Source organism: Elephas maximus, chromosome Y, assembly GCF_024166365.1.
Source record: "Elephas maximus indicus isolate mEleMax1 chromosome Y, mEleMax1 primary haplotype, whole genome shotgun sequence".
Lineage (NCBI taxonomy): Eukaryota > Metazoa > Chordata > Mammalia > Proboscidea > Elephantidae > Elephas > Elephas maximus.
In genome coordinates this window covers 10828997-10843273 of record NC_064847.1, presented here as the reverse complement: position 1 = coordinate 10843273, position 14277 = coordinate 10828997, and the positions used below count along the sequence as shown (strand labels likewise).

Genomic DNA, 14277 nt, shown 5'->3' with positions numbered 1-14277 from the left:
GTTGACAGTTCTTTTTTCTTTTGGTCTCATTATTTTTTATATGTGGTTCAGTTACCTTCTAGTTTCCAGAGTTTCAGAGGAGAATGCAGCACTTAGTCTGATTGAGGATCCCTTATATCTTGAATCTCTCATTTTTTGCTGTTTTTAGGATTGCCTCTTTATCTTTTGTTTTCAAGAATTTGATTATATGTTGTAAATTTCTTTGAGTTTATTCTGTTTGGAGTTCTTGATCTTTCTGGATTTGTGGATTTAACTCCTTCATAAGGTTTGGAAAATTTTCTGCCATTATTTCTTCAAATATTCTTTCCGTCTTCTCTTTCTGGGGTTTCTGTAACACATATGTTGATTTTCTTGGCAGTGTCCCACACTTCCATTTGGCTTTCTTTATTTTCCTTTATCCTTTTCACTTTTCTCTGTTGACACAATAATTTTGATAGCCTCATCCTATACCTCATTTATTTTTTATTCTGCCTGGCCTGATCTATTTTTAAATCCCTCCCAGGTATTTTTTTTTAATTCAGTTGGTGTCAACTTCAATTCCAGTATCTGTGTGGTTCTTTTTATAGTTTCTATCTCCTTACTGAAATTCTTACTTTCTTTCCTGATTTCCTTTAGTTCTCTGCCTGTGAATTCTTTCAATTATTTAAGTATATTTAATGTTGTTGTTTTAAAGTCCTCTGTCCTATCTGGGCTTCCATAGAGCTGAATTCTGTCTCTTCACATTGGTCTTTCTGTTGGCTCTTCCTTTTCTGCTTCTTTGTATGCCTTGTAATTTTCTGTCACATTTGTGTATTATACTGTGGTAACAATGGAACTCATAATCCTCTCCTACCTAATGAATTATAATTGTGTGCCTTATTATTTTTCTAATAGTCTCCCTAACTGTTGAAGACTATAATAGTTTGTCTGCTCAGTATCCTTCTCTAACTATTGTTTAAGAGACTGTCCTACAGAATGTGTATGAATATTAAGAACTGTTATTCAGAGCCCTTATCCTCCTAGTGTTTCAAAAGATATATATCCTTGTACCTCAGGGAGAAAAACAAAGAGCAAAATACAGACAGTATCTGATTTTCCCACTCTGCAGATATTGCTGTTATTACTTGATTTTGGCTGTAGTCTGGCCCTTTAATTCTGCTAGCAAATGACACTGCATTCGCAAAAGGCTAAAATCATACTTTTTACACTTTTTTGGACCTTTCAGGGCACTATTGGGCCAAGCCTTCTCTGCAAACTTTGCAAAATCAGAACCTTGGAGGATAAGTTCCCACTGACTGGCCTGGCACAAGCCAGATATTCTAGAACATATGACAATTTCCCTACTTCCTTGGTGGGGTTGATGAATGGGAGATGCTAGCTGGTTGGTACACATGTTCCACCTAGGAGAGATCATCAGCTTATCCCTTCAGTAAGGGATTGACTAAATTGATTGGTTTAAGTGTCTGATCTGCTTCCACAGCCCCAAAATAATTCTAAGAGCTCTTTCCCAAATAGTAGTTAATCTGGTGGAAAGCCAGACCTTTATGAAATCTTAATTCATTTTATTAGTTCTAAAATCATAACTCTTGAACTTTCCCAGTGCAGACTGTTCTCAGATTTCAGCCTTTGAAAGCTCTTTCTCAGGTTTTAAGCTCTGAAAGCCTATTTTTTGGGACATTAAGGGTAAATTGCTCCCATTTGATTCAGGAAACCAGGAGATAATACAAACTACTTTTCTTCAGATCCACTGGGAGTAGGTATTGGCTATTCGGTGAGTACCTTGTGTCTCCTCAGTTCTTCTGGCCACCCATCGACAGATGTGAAGACTCAAACACAACGACCTGCCCACAAAAGCTAAGTTCATTCCCCACATTCCTCAGCCAGAGGGCCATGTAGTTCATAGCTTGCAGTTTGCAGCCAGCAATGGCAGCTGCTCTAACTGCCACAGAAGTTGGGAGGTGAACCACATATATGATAAACTTTCCTACCTTTTCAACTTGTTCTTTTTTTGGCATTCAGTTAGATGTTATTTCTCTTTCATTGGCTTCCAGAGGTCTGAGTTAACTGGTTCCACAACATTGTTTATTCTATTTTGTTTTGTTTTCTGTAATTGTTGTGGGAAGGTAGGAGCATTCAGGTGCTTACACCACCATCTTGCCTCTCCTCTGCCTTCAATATCTCTTCTCAAAATAACTTGATGCTTTATTTTTGACATGTGTGAAAAAGGCTTACCACTATTTTCGGAGACTGACCATAATAATCCAGACACAGCATCTCATTTAATATATATTGCTTTCAGTCACAATAGAAATAACTGAATCTCATTCAAATACCTTGTTACTATCTTTGAATTCATTTCTTCCAAGCATATAATAATATTTTTCAAATATTTAAAATGTATTCTTTAGATACATTATTTCAGTAAGTTACGAATTGATCAATATGAATTTGGGCAAAGTATTAACCACAGACTGTCCTTAAAGATAATCAGATTTATTAAATGTAAACGATTATAGAATCTAGTCTATAGTATTCATAAGAAGGAGGCAGAAAGGGAATTAGTCTAATGAAAAGATTGTTGTTCATTTCTGACTGATAGCATTGCCATGTGACAGAGCAGAACTGCCCCCACAGGGCTTCCTAGGCTATATAATCTTTATGGCCACCACATGTCCTGGTTTAAAATCAAGAAAGATGTATGTCAGGGTTGCATCTGTTTGCCATACTTATTTGATCTGTATGCTGTGCAAATAATTTGAGAAGCTGGACTATATGAAGAAGAACATGAATTAGGATTGGAGGAAGACTCATTAACAACCTGCATTATGCATATGACACAACCTTGCTTGCTGAAAGTGAAGAGGACTTGAAGTACTTACTGAGGTAGATCAAAGACTACAGTCTTCGGTATGGATTATACGTCAACACAAAGAAAAAAAAAATCCTCACAACTGGACCAATAAGTAACATCATATAAATGGAGAAAAGGTTGAAGTCATCAAGGATTTGATTCTACTTGGACTCAAAATCAACACCCACAGAAGCAACAGTCAAGAAATCAAACGATGTATTAGATTGGGAAAATTGCTGCAAAAGATCTCTCTAAAGCATTAAAAAGCAGAGATGTCACTTTCAAGTCTAAGATCCACCTGATCTAAGACACGGTGTTTTCAATCACCTCATATGCATGTGAAAGCTGGGCAATGAATAAGGGAGATGAAAGAAAATTGACTTCTTTGAATTATGGTGTTGGTGAAGAATATTTAATATATGATGGACTGCTAGAAGAACAAATAAGTCTGTCTTGGAAGAAATACAGCCAGAGTGCTCCTTGGAAGGGAGGACGGTTAGACTTTGCCTCCTGTACTTCGGCTATGTTGTCAAAAGGGACCCGTCTCTGCAGAAGGACATCATGCTTGGTAAAGTAGACATCAGCAAAAAAGGAAAAGACCCTAAACAAGGTGGACTGACACAGTGACTGCCACAGTGGGCTCAAACATAACAATATTGATGAGGATGGTGCAAGACTTGGCAGATTTTGTTCTGATGTACGAGTTGCTATGACTATGACTTTGTCTACATCTACTTATGTGTCTATGTCTATATCTATATGATCCAACTGAATGCAGAAATTTTTTAATGATATCATTAAATCACATGCAATTAATCTTTTGCTGAAAATCATTCAAAAGCAACTGCAGCAGTACACTGACAGGATACTGCCAGGAATTCAAGGCAGATTCAGAAGAGTACGTGGAACCAGGGATGTCATTGTTGATGTCAGATGGATCCTGTCTGAAAGCAGAGAATACCAGAAAGATGTTTACTTGTTTTATTAACTATACAAAGGCATTCAAATGTGTGGATCATAATAAATTATGAATAAATGAGGTACCTTAGAATGGGTTCAAACACCAACTTTTGGTTAGTAGTTGAGCACTTAACCATAGGAGCACACATAAAGGTATACTTATATAGAAAATTAATCAAGAAATAAAGCCCCCAAATTTATTAGTTCATAGAGTCTTGTTTGAGTCAGCATGTCAGAGGAGAAAGAGCACCCACATAGGCTTTGGAGTCAGAATAGCTCTGGCATTAACTAGCTATCGCTAACTTCTCTGCATTTGAGTTTTCTTATGCATAGGATGGAATTTTAACAAGCATGTTATAATATTTGTGTCAAAATAAAAATATAATTTATGTGCTTGACATAAAGTAAATGCTGTGTAGTCAGTAAATGGTAGATATCCTTAGCTTTATCTTGCTCTTGTGTAGTCTTTACTGTGCCCTTTTTTATCCAATGGTGAATTGATTTTTTCTACAAAATGTATAGTGCAGCCTTCAAGTTTTCAAACATTTATTTCTTATCCTGCAGTATGTATTTATATAATTAGTATATAACTAATTACAGCATTACTATTTGTAACCAGCTGTATCTGTGGTTGCGAACACTTGCAGAGCAGCTGTGAAATAATCATTCAAGATGTATATTAATCACCATTCATCTTGATATTCTATTTGCAAAGCATTATATTAAGTGCTGTAGAATATGCTGTGTCTTAGAGACCTCTGTGTCAAAATTTATATGTATGTTTGTACATGGATCTACACGAAGTTATGTATGCATGAAAAGAGAAGTATGTAATGTAAGAGAGCAAATCAAAAGTGCTATTTAGCCGATTGGCAGCAATATGAAATACTCTCAGTCTAGAGATAGAAATCCAAGGAACTATAAATTATACACAGCGAACTTTGAAATTCCTTCTCCATGAAAGCACAGTATACTTTTGATAATTGATAGTGACTTTTGAAAGACAGGAAACCCTGTGGCATAGTTAAGAGCTGTGGCTGATAACTAAAGGGTAGCCACTTCGAATCCACCAGACACTACTTGGAAACTCTGTGAGTCAGTCCTGTAGGGTCATTATGAGTAGGAATCAACTCAAGGGAACAGGTTTGGTTTGGTTGGGTTTTGAAAGACAGTTTTTTTCTCAGTTTAATCAGAAAAGGGTTATAGAAATTTTATAGATGAATTCTTAACTTAATGAGTTCTAGTGGTTCACACTGTTTTGAAATTACTCTGTAGGCAAGAGCTTTTTTTTTAGTCATAAGTATACATGCAATACTTTCTCGGTATAAAATGTATTATAATAGTTTCTTAGTTCCGAACTTCATTATTCAGTTTCATTATTCATTATGAGTGAAACATCTTTCCCCTCTTCCCCCTCCCAAACTTATGTAGGACTGAACAACTCCTTCAGATATTTGACTTTCCTAAAATGATCCTACAAGGAAAAGAATGGTTTCTTTTTACACAGTATTACAGTTTGAATCACCCAGCTGAACTGGCATAACATAGTTTATAAAGAAAATATTCTACATTTGACTGTTGTGAGTAGTGACTGGGGTCTTAAAAGCCTGCAAGCAGACATCTAAGATACTTCTACTGGTCCCATCCCAGCTGGAGCAAAGAATAATGTAGAAAACTAAAGACACAAGAAAAAGAAAGATTAGTCCAAAGGACTAATGGACCAAAACTACCACAATTTCTACAAGACTGAGCCCAGAACAACTAGATGCAATCACTGCTCTGGCAGGAGTCTCCATATAGGGTCCTGGACAGAGCAGGAAAAAAATGAAGAATGAAATACAAATTCACGCATACACACACAAAAAGGCCAGGTTGCTGGTCTGACAGAGATCGGAGAAACCCCTGGGTACCTTTTTAACTTGGCACTGAAGCAACTCTTGAGCTTTACGTTCAGCCAAAGATTAGACAGGGCTATACAGCCAACAATAACACAGAAGGGACTTGCCTTTTACACGTCAATATGGTTTGCCCATAGGAATGAGAAAAGAGTAATTGCTACTAGTGATTTATAACTGACTTTTTTTGGTAGCATTTTATGGTATTGTAACTACTGTTACATTTTGCTATTATATCAAGTATTTTAAAGTTTTTATCTGCTAATTCAATGGGCATTCCCAGCTATTCTGCTATTCTCTCTTAAAAGAATACAATTCTGTATTATTGTGACCTAAGGTATACTTTTTTTTTTTTCACTATTACTAAGCATATTAAGTTTTTACTGAAATATTTGCTTTGGCACTTGGATTATAATGAAAGGTATTTACTTTTTAAAAAAATTTTTACAGTTGATATTCCTTTCCAATTGCATTAAACCCTAGCAGTCTTATGAAAGTGGTCTGTAGTGAAAGCTTCAAAACTCATATCTGTAGGTTGTAATCCTTGGCTTCAGTTTTTACTGTTTATGTAAACAGGAAAGAAATTACAACTGTCAAGGGAAATAAAAAACATTTTTTGAGAGAATTTTAGAAGTTACCTCAAATTTCAGTGTCTTGTCCGTCCACTTAAAAGTTCTGTTGAGTAGGCCGGGCTGAAAATCAAGACAGAAGAAAACAAAGTTGGACAACAAATACATGTGCTATATTAATTGCTTTTTTTTATCCAGAGAAAGTAGACCGGAAAAGAATATATATAGAAGATCTCTGTATAAATTCTGGCTCTGCCAATTACTTGTTTTATGACCTTGGAAAATAATCTTTTTTTGCCTCAGTTTTCTCATCTATAAATTTGGGGTCATATTGGTAACTACCTTGTATGATTGCAGTGAGAAAAGAACAAAAAAATTTTTGGTAAATATAGCATGCCTGCCATATAGTAAGCAGACATTAAAATTTGCACTGTTGTAATTGTTTCCATCAAGTTGGATAAAACTAAGCTTTGCCTGTTTAAAGGTCGGTTTTTATTGTTTCCCTTACCATAAGTACACAAAAAATAAAATATTCTCAGTTCTGTGTGATTAAAGAAATAGCATTTTCTGTGACAGAACACAGTCTACCATTGTAGTCCACAGCTTTATATGTGTCCATTTTGATGATCCCAGTTTACCTGATTTCTTCTTTAAAATTGTATTTGTAGGACTTCTTAAAAATCCTCTCCTATGGACTGACACAGCATTCTTGGTAATACCCAATCAGAATGTTTACATGAAACACATTTCTTAAATTTTGGGCTTGATAATGACTTCCCCACAATTGCTATTTTGGGTCCTTTCTTACTAGCCAGAGGAAAGGACAAGATTGAGAAGCATAAACAGACAACTCCAGATAAATGTTAACTGTAAGCTAAAAGAAGTTGACCTCCTTCAGTCTAGAGGTACAGCCTTGATTGCTAAATCATAAGTAATAGTGTGGTATTTAAGTTGTAATTTTGGTTTTACAAATTTAAGAGAGCTATTTCATAAAGTCATAGTTCTGGTAAAGAGACCTTTATCCCATGATGATAGATGGGGAGATCACAATGAAGTTTTATTTCGGTAATTTTAATATTAAGTTCTTGTCTTTTAGACTATTCTGTATTTAGGCATGTCTACGTACATTTCTTTTATAGTTGAATTTTCAGTTGTGTTTGTTCTCAAACTTTTTCATACCAGTTATTACTAAGTAATTCAATGTTATGTTATACAAACTTTCTAGAATGCAAAGCAGGTACTGTTTCCATGAAAACTAAAGATGAATGCTTTAGAAGACTTGCGATGCTTTGGAAAGACTTAAAGGCAAATTAACAGAATATAAGTGCTATAAATTAGTACAGATGAAAAAAACTGAGAAAAGTTAAAAGTAAAAAAAAAATCTGAAAATATTCTGCCCTAAGATTGCTTTATAAGTGTCTTTAGTTTCTTCCTTCCCCCACTGTAAAGAATCAAAGCAGGAAATTGCACGATCACTGGCATGGTTTAATCAAAGTTTCTTCTAGGTAGCAGAGACATACTCAAAGAAAAGGTATTGGCTCAACATTAAAAGATTGATATAGTTTTATGTTTTGATACATTAAAAAGTCATATATTAATTCATAATTCCTTGTTTTAATCATTTTTTTTTCTATTAGCCTACCAATTACTATGCCTAGTATGGCATCTGAAAGAGCTTCTACTGTATTTTAAAGTAGTAATATACTCAGTTACCATTTTTTAGTTAAGATTAAACAGTCAAGACCATCTCACATTATTTCTAGAATTACACTTTTTTCAAAAGTCTAGTCTATGAACTTTAAATGTTCAAACAATTACTATGGTAATTAATACAGAAATTTATACAAACCTCGTTCAGGGTCTTCCTCTTTTCCGCTGACCCTGTACTCTGCCAAGCATGATGTCCTTCTCCAGGGACTGATCCCTCCTGACAACATGTCCAAAGTATGTAAGACGCAGTCTCGCCATCCTTGCCTTTAAGGAGCCTTCTGGCTGTGCTTCTTCTAAGACAGATTTGTTTGTTCTTTTGGCAGTCCATGGTATATTCAATATTCTCCGCCAACACCGCAATTCAAAGGTGTCAATTCTTCATTCTTCCTTATTCATTGTCCAGGTTCCATATGCATATGATGAGATTGAAAATACCATGGCTTGGATCAGGCATACCTTAGTCTTCAAATTGACATCTTTGCTCTTCAACACTTTGAAGAGGTCCTTTGCAGCAGATTTACCCAATGCACTGCGTCTTTTGATTTCTCGACTGCGGCTTCCATGGCTGTTGATTGCGGATCCAAGTAAAATGAAATCCTTGACAACTTCAATCTTTTCTCCACTTACCACGATGTTGCTCAAAGGTCCAGTTGTGAGGATTTTTGTTTTCATTATGTTGAGGTGGAATCCATACTGAAGACTGTGGTCTTTGATCTTCATTAGTAAGTGCTTCAAGTCCTCTTCACTTTCAGCAAGCAAGGTTGTGTCATCTGCATAACACAGGTGCTTAATGAGTGTTCCTCTAATCCTGATGCCCTGTTCTTCTTCATATAGTCCAGCTTCTCATATTATCTGCTCAGCATACAGACTGAATAGGTATGGTGAAAGAAAACAACCCTGACGCACACTTTCCCGACTTTAAACCAATCAGTATCCCCTTGTTCTGTCCAAACAACTGCCTCTTGATCTATGTAAAGGTTCCTCATGAGCACAATTAAGTGTTCTGGAATTCCCATTCTTCGCAGTGTTATCCATAATTTGTTTTGATCCACACAGTCGAACGCCTTTGATTGACACAGTGCTTGCAACAGTAAGCTCAAGCATAGCAACTTTTGTAAGGATGGCTCAGGACCAGGCAGTGTTTCATTCTGTAGGGCATAGAGTCACTATAAGTCAGAACCGACTCAAAGGCACCTAACAACAACATATAAATGATTGGGAAAATATGTGTGTTTGTGCGTGTGTGTATACAAACCAAAACCAAAGCCAGTACCGTCGAGTCGATTCTAATTCATAGCAACCCTATAGGACAGGGTAGAACCGCCCCATAGAGTTCCCAAGGAGTGCCTGGCAGTTTCAAACTGCCAACCCTTTTGTTAGCAGCCATAGCACTTACCACTACGCCACCAGGGTTTCTATATGTATACATTTTTTTTTTTTTTTTAATTGAGCCCTGATGGTGTAGGATTTAAGAACTCAGCCTACTAACCAAAAAGGTCAGCAGTTGAAATCCCCCAGCTGCTGTTTAGAAACCCTATGGGGCAGTTCTGCTCTGTCCTATGGGGTTGCTATGAGTTGGAATTCACTTGATGGCAATGGGTTTTATATATATCTATATGTCATGTTATATATGTATTTCTTGTTTTGTTTGTTGCAAAACAACAAACTAACCAGATTGTTTGACTGAAATATCTGTGGTAAGCCTTATCAGCTCTAGAAATTAAAACACCAACTATAAATTAAGTACTTAAATACATATGTAACATTTAGAGAATGAAAAATTCCAAATAAATACTGCTGTGGCTTTCAAGAGCTATATATGCACTGTTTTCAGAAAATCATCTGGAGGTATAACAGCTTATCCAAATGCTCTACAAAGGAAACAGCTGTTCAAGTTTTATAAGCTAAGAGCTGACGTTTGGGTCTGCATTGAGCCATAACCTTACACTGAGTTCTTTTTGCTACTTTCATATTTCTAAATTCCTGTTAAGAGTTTATATGAGATTTCCCCATATAGCTTATTATACTAACTTCTCACTCTCTGGCAAACTTTTTAAAGTGAGCTTCCAAAATATAATTTTCTATTAAGAGAAGGAATACAGGCATTTCTTTACATTTAGACTACCTAAATTATCAATACATACTTGATGAAAAGCATTTTTATTGTTGGTTTTGGCTAGGAAAGCTTCAGCTGGTGTGGAATGTGAAATACACATTAAGTTTACAAGTTCAGAGATTTAATATACTTCAAAGAATTCCAAATTCAATACGCCTTTTTTTTTAATGCAACTTTGATCCTGAAGCTGTCAACAGTTTTTACCACAACATAGAGCCTGGCCATATCATCTAAAAAAGATGGTAGTAAACTGTAACAAGTATGAAAATTCTTTGGAAATATTTCCTAGAGACTTTCATTAACTTGTTCATTAAAACAAAACAAAACAAAGCTTTATCATACACACTTCAGGCCAACATGGCACCATAGACAGAAGCACCACATTGTTCCTCCACAGAAAAGACCTGAAAAACTAAAACAGGCAGACGTCATTCCTGGAACCTGAAGTGTCAAATGAAGAGAGAAAGAACTCAGCCAAGCATCAAATCTAATAAAAAACTGACAGACTACAGACAGTGAAGAGACATGTGGGGAGCCCGCATTAGCTAACGCAACATGGATCCACCATCATGGACTCCTGTCGGCGATTGGTGGACAAGAAGCAAGAGAAAACAGCTTCACGGAGCTCCTAGCAGGACATAGAGCACTCGGGAGCCAGCAATACACGTTTTCCCACCCCCATGCTCTTCCACAGCTCTACCTCCGAGCTTCCGAGTTTCCTGGCTGGCTGCAGGGCTCAGCTGGCCAGGAAATGCAATATCCACACGGAGATCAGTGAACAGGGAGTACAGGAAAGCAGTTTCATGAAGTTCCCAGCAGGAGACAGAGCTCCTGGTAACTAGCAATGTACGCTTTCATGACGTCCAGTCATCTGCCGCTGCCCCTTCAGCCTCCTCTGCTTCCCACCGGGCACGGCCTCTTGGCAGAAGGCAAATGCTTTGGCCTCAGGCCAGTTGAATTCGCCCCTGCTCGCACCGGCAGGCCCCCGGAGCTGTTGTCACTTCTTCCTCTTTTTTTGGTTTCTTTCGTGCGGCTCGCCACCTCGACATCCTTTCTCTCAAACACCTGGCTCCGTGCCCCATCTTTGCTTCTTGAAAGTCTGTGAAGCCTTGCTCGACTGGGGAAGGATTCCCACAGCTGGTGACAGCATGCTGGTGAGATCCCTGGGGCTTTTATTTATTTATTTATTTTGCTTGTTTTGTTTGTTTATTTTCTTGTTCCTTACATGGCTTGGGAGCCCCTTCTAGCCGTGCTGCACTTCAGGGCTTTGGAGCCACTTCCCCAATCTGCACAGCCACATAGGTGGGATCCCTGGGGCCATTTCTCTTTTTCTTTCTTTTTTTCCATTCTTCCTTTTCTCTCTTTTTCCCTTTCTTTCTTTATTTCTCATTTCTTTACTCCCTATGCTGTCCTTCTTTTCCTGTCTTCTAAATACCAGGTGTTAAAATACACAAACAGCCAAAGATAAACTTGGTAACTGGGACCTCCTAAATATTAACACTTAGGCTCACCAAAAGAGTAGAAGGAGAACCTACACTGTGAAAAAACTTTGGGCTATGACATAGCCCACAAGGGCCTAATCTTTATAGAAAACTTAAACACCTCAATAACAGAAAGACAACACAATTAAAAAATGAGTGAAGAACATGAACAGACCACTAAATAAGACAGTCAGGTGGCTAAAAAAACCCATGAAGAGATGCTCATGATCAGTAGCCATTAGAGAGATGCAAATCAAACCTTCAGTGAAATACCATCTCCCCTGGGTGATACTGGCACTTGATCAAAAAAACAGAAAACAGGAAATACTGGCAAGGTTATGAGGAGATTGGAACTCTTATACACTGTGGGAATATAAAATGGTACAACCACTATGGAAAACATTATGGCACTTCATTAAAAAGCTAGAAATAGAAATACCATATGATCTAGCAATCCCACCCCTAGTTATATATCCTAGAGAAATAAGAGCTGAGATAAGAATACACATACTCACACCCATGTTAAATGCAGCACTGTTCACAGTAGTAAAAAGATAGAAACAACCTAAGTGCCTAGGAACAGATAAATGGGTAAACAAACTGTGGTACCTACATGTGATGGAATGCTATGCAACATTAAAGAATAAATATGAAGCCATGAAACATCTCACAACATGGATGAATTTGGAGGGCACTATAGTCACTGAAATAAATCAACCACAAAAGGACAATTATATGAGCCCAGTATTACAAACAGTCAAGAAAACGTTTGCACACAGAAACATTTTTTGATGGTAACCAGGGTTGTGGAGGAAGAAGAGAGGAAAATCAGTAGCTAGAGAGTAGACATGGCTTAGAAGAGAAAAGCAGCACATGACCAAGGCGAAGGAAGACGCTGAGAGTTGTGCAAGAATGTAAGACAACAACTGTAAAGACTATAGCTCATACAATCCTGCAACAGTAATAACACACAATAATTTCTAAGTGGATTCATGTGTGTGCTGAACAGGTGTTAGAGATTTATAGGGTACACCCAATGCGTATATAGGTTTGGTTGTGGCTATTTCTACATACATATTTGTATGTGTGCATGTATATTCATATATATAATAGAGCACACAGGGAGCACAGTCATGGAAACATTCTATTGTTAGGTAGTATTGGGTCAGTTCTGACTCATAGCAACCCTGTGCACAACAGAATGAAACACTGCCCGGTCCTGCGCCATCCTTATAATCGTTGTTATGCTTGAGCCCATTGTTGCAGCCACTGTGTCAGTCCATCTCATTGAGGGTCTTCCTTTTTTCCACTGACCCTGAACTTTACCAAGCATGATGTCCTTCTCCAGGGACAGATCCCTCCTGACAACATGTCCAATGTATGTAAGACGCAGTCTCACCATCCTGGCTTCTAAGGAGCATTCTGGTTGTACTTCTTCCAAGACAGACTCGTTCAGTCTTCTGGCAGTCCATGGTATAGTCCATATTCTTTGTCAACACCACAATTCAAAGGCATCAATTCTTCATTGTTCTTCCTTATTCATTGTCCAGCTTTCACATACATAGGATGTAATTTGAAAATAGTATGGCTTGGGTCGGGCACTTGTCAGTCTTCAAGGTGATATCTTTGCTTTTCAACACTTTCAAGAGGTCCTTTGCAGCAGAATTTCCCAATGCAATGTGTATTTTGATTTTTTGACTGCTGCTTCCATGGCTATTGACTGGGGGTCCAAGTAAAGTGAAATTCTTGACAACTTCAATCTTTTCTCCGTTTATCATGATGTTGCTCATTGGTCCAGTTGTGATGGTTTTTGTTTTCTTTATGTTGAGGTGCAATCCATACTGAAAGCTGTGGTCTTTGCTCTTCATCAGTAAGTGCTTCAAGTCCAAGCAAGGTTGTATCATCTGCATAACACAGGTTGTTAATGAGTCTTCGTCTAATCCTGATGCCCCATTTTTCATATAATCCAGTTTCTCAGATTATTTGCTCAGCATAGAGATTGAATAGGTATGGTGAAAGGGTACAACCCTGACACACACCTCTCCTGACTTGAAACCAATCAGTATCCCCTTGTTTTGATTTTTAGTTGAGAGAGTCAAAAGTAGTAATACCACTTTAAGGGAATGAATCAAATATTTGTAACTGGGATCAGAGGACTAATTGGTCAGAAACAGTTAACAGTATTTGGGGAAAAAACAATTCCTTTATATCTGTATTAAATGACTGTGGATTACAAATTTTAATTCCTTATAATTTCTGAACTAATTTGTAGGTTGCTTAATATTCTAATTTTTCCATTCCCTTTTTTTGCCCACTGTAATTGATTTTTTTTCCCCTTATGTACATTCTAGTGCCATCTCTTTAGCAAGAAGGAAGGAAGGGTATGATAGGCATTATTCCTATAATGGAAACCCAAAGATTTTCTCCTCTAATCCCAGAACCTGTGAATATGATCTGATATCACGGCTGTTATTATGTTGTATTGTTGGTCTTTTCCAGCAGCTTTGCCCAGTGTAATATGGTGTTTTTGCTGCTTCTGTGGGTATTGATTGTGGATTCAAGTAAAATGAAATCCTTGACAACTTCAGTCTTTTCTCCCTTTATAATGATGTTTGCTTACTGGTGTAGTTGTGAGGACGTTTGTTTTCTTTATGTTGAGGTATAATCCATATTAAAGGTTGTGATCTTGAATCTTCAGTAAGTGCTTCAAGTCCTC

General features: G+C 37.3%; 1 pseudogene; it reads left to right on the top strand.

The window, feature by feature from the left end:
- The window catches only part of LOC126069871 (TGF-beta-activated kinase 1 and MAP3K7-binding protein 3-like), a 66299-nt pseudogene extending 55985 nt beyond the window's left edge, over positions 1–10314 (top strand).
- The last annotated feature ends 3963 nt before the right edge of the window (positions 10315–14277 follow it).